Here is a 2,927-nt window from a genome sequence, read left to right on the forward strand (position 1 = left end):
GAAACTTGATATTCCTGAATAGAAAGCATTCCAGTGTATTCATATACTAAAACAAAAACCATTGATGTTCCTGAAAAGCTAATAATTACATTCCAGAATATTTTGAAAGGTTAATGTGAACAAAAATTCAAATGCAAAAAGTGAATTCTAGTCATCCTACCTAGTTATTCAGTCTCTTAGAGGAAACCACTATCACTGGTTTCTTGTAAATTCTTGCAGAGGTAATTCTATGCATGTGCATATCAATGTTTACACAGTGTCACTCATCATACATCTATTCAAAAGCTTTTGAGATGTGCTGCACATAAAGGAGAAGAATCTGGTCATTGCCACCGTAATCTGAGTTTCTGTCACAGCTGTGTGAGCATGGACACTCACCTGTGCAATCTGGGTTAATTAAATGGTCTGAGATCCCTTTCAACAATAACGTATGATTTGAAATTCCTAAAAAGTTGCAACATAATCTGTATGTTGCTTTATGCATTAAAAACAAACATTTCATTTTGTCTTCACCCAGCAGGCAGAAAAGATTATGTTTAGTGTGTATTTATAAACCAACCCTAGGGATGATGACCAGGGGGTCACCACTGTGGCACAGTAGATGAAGGCTCTGGTTTGAGTGCTGGCTGCTGTGCTTGTATTATGGCTCCTGTCTAATGTTCCTAGAACAGCAGAGAATGGCCCGAGTCACTGGGATCCTACACCTCTATGGGAGGCCCAGAGGAAACTCCTGGCTCCTGGCATTGGATCTATTCAGCTCTGGCCATTGTGGCCATTTGGGGAGTAAACCAACAGATAGAAGATCTCTCTGTAAATCAAAAACAACTTCCAAAAACTAAGTTCCAGCTCTCTAAATATAATTTATTTTATTTTAAATTTTGTTTGAAAGGCAAGCTCTCCATCTGATGGTCATTCCGAAGATGTACCTACGAGGCTGAGCTGGGCTGGGCTGGGCTGGGCAATTTGGGAGCTGGGAACTCAGTCCAGGTCTTCTGCATTGCATTAGTGGCTAGAATCCAATCACTTGAGCCATCACTGTTACCATCCAAGGTCTGCATTTGCAGGAAGCTGCACTCAGGAAGAAGAGCAAGATGTTCACCTTAGGTACTCCAATGTCAGACACAGGAATCAACTGGCAACTTACTCCTGGGCTAAATGCCCACCATAAAGACAATAACAATGCAACAGGAGTTACCTCAAACCTGTCAGTAAAGAAGGATTGTAATTCAATGGAGTAACCAGCAGTAGTCATCGACTAAGTACCTGCCCTTGAACTATCTCCTTGCAGCTTTATTTTAAAGATAAAATATCTTAAAGATGAGTAAGATAGTTTGTTAAACAATTTAACTTGTTTTACGTCAACTAATTTGCTTCCACAAATTAAGTGAAAATAACAATCTGTTCACTTCCAAATTTGTTCCTGCGTGACTCTGAATTTGTACTTAATCCTTATTGTTAATAAGAAAAAGTTTCATATACTTTATATATATACATATTTTTGTTTGTTTTTTTAACGGTGCAACCTAAGAGTGATTTTGTCTTTTTCCTTAACAGAAAAACTAGAATTTTTACTTATACTAAAGCGTTATCAAATATTAAAATTTTATAATTAGATTTGACTAATATATTAAGACAATTTCTTTTCTGTAATATTTATTTCTCTTTGTTGTCCTTAGTCAGTTAAGTCTCTCCACAGCTGCCCAGGAAACACAAATTCTTAAATATATTTTCCCCTTGTATTGTGCTATAATTTTTTAATGCCTAAAACTAATTTAGTTACAAACTGAATACATGACAGGATAAATGAACTTTAATAGAGAAAATATTTTTCTATAATTAAGTGAATCAAATTGATTTGCTCAATAATTGCTCTATTTGGACACATTTGTGTTTAATAAATACATTTGGTTTTCTTCAGTGACTTACTGTCTTCAATGACAACATTATAAGGATTTCTCATTCATCATTATTAAAGAATTCTTTCCTTAAAAGGGATAGGTAAAAAATTTAGTGAGGAAAAACTTAGGTTAAGGTACAAATATACAAACTAATCTATTTTCTATCCTAGAAAAGCTGGAAAAAAAAAAAAACTGGAATGAGTGGCCAAAAAAAAAAAAAACCAGGACCAGATCAAACACGTACTTTGATAAATCACAAAGTAATCCAGTTTGCCATCATCAAATCCAATGATTTTATGTGCTGATTATGCTTTGGAACCCTCTGAGATCCATGAGATGCCCACACCAAATCTTGGTAACAATGAATCAAGCAGAATGAATTCAGCACTAGGTATTTGGGTGTTCGACTAAGTCCTTCCAAGTTTCTCATTCTGGGCAAAGGCAGTGGATACTGAGGACCTGTACCTTTTTTCCCTGTCCATCAGAAGCTGATTTAAAAACTGTCTGCTCTTCAGCTGTATGCTGTACCATTCCTAGCTCCAGTAGACCTTACTGGCTGAAGGGTTATTCCAAACTCTGTCAGTGACCAGTTCAGTGATAGATCTAAGTCACTTTAGAACACCGAGACCCAAGATTTGGTAGTGAATGCTGGGAGAGCTTTTTCATATTAAGACAGGGCCCCTGGCATCTAGCCTGATTTCCACTGCATATAAATGAAGACGCACAAAGCCCCAACTGCTACTGGCAATCATCCCGTGACCAGGAGGGTAGCCAGCCGTAGGTTGGTGCCAATGTTGTGGTTGAAGGGAGGGGGAGGGAACATGGTGTTTTTTGATGACATTACTGATTCACTGGATTGTAAACACTGAAGCCTATGCTATCAGTAGATGCTGTGTGTCATGAAGTAAAACAAGATATTTCTATTGTTTAAGTCTTTGTAAGTTCATTTTTTTTGTTATTTGCATCAGAGAACTAAATGGCAGTAGCAATACAGCATTTTTTATAACAGTCAATAAAGTAGAAACCACA

This window comes from Ochotona princeps, chromosome 5 (genome assembly GCF_030435755.1).
Source record: "Ochotona princeps isolate mOchPri1 chromosome 5, mOchPri1.hap1, whole genome shotgun sequence".
NCBI lineage: Eukaryota > Metazoa > Chordata > Mammalia > Lagomorpha > Ochotonidae > Ochotona > Ochotona princeps.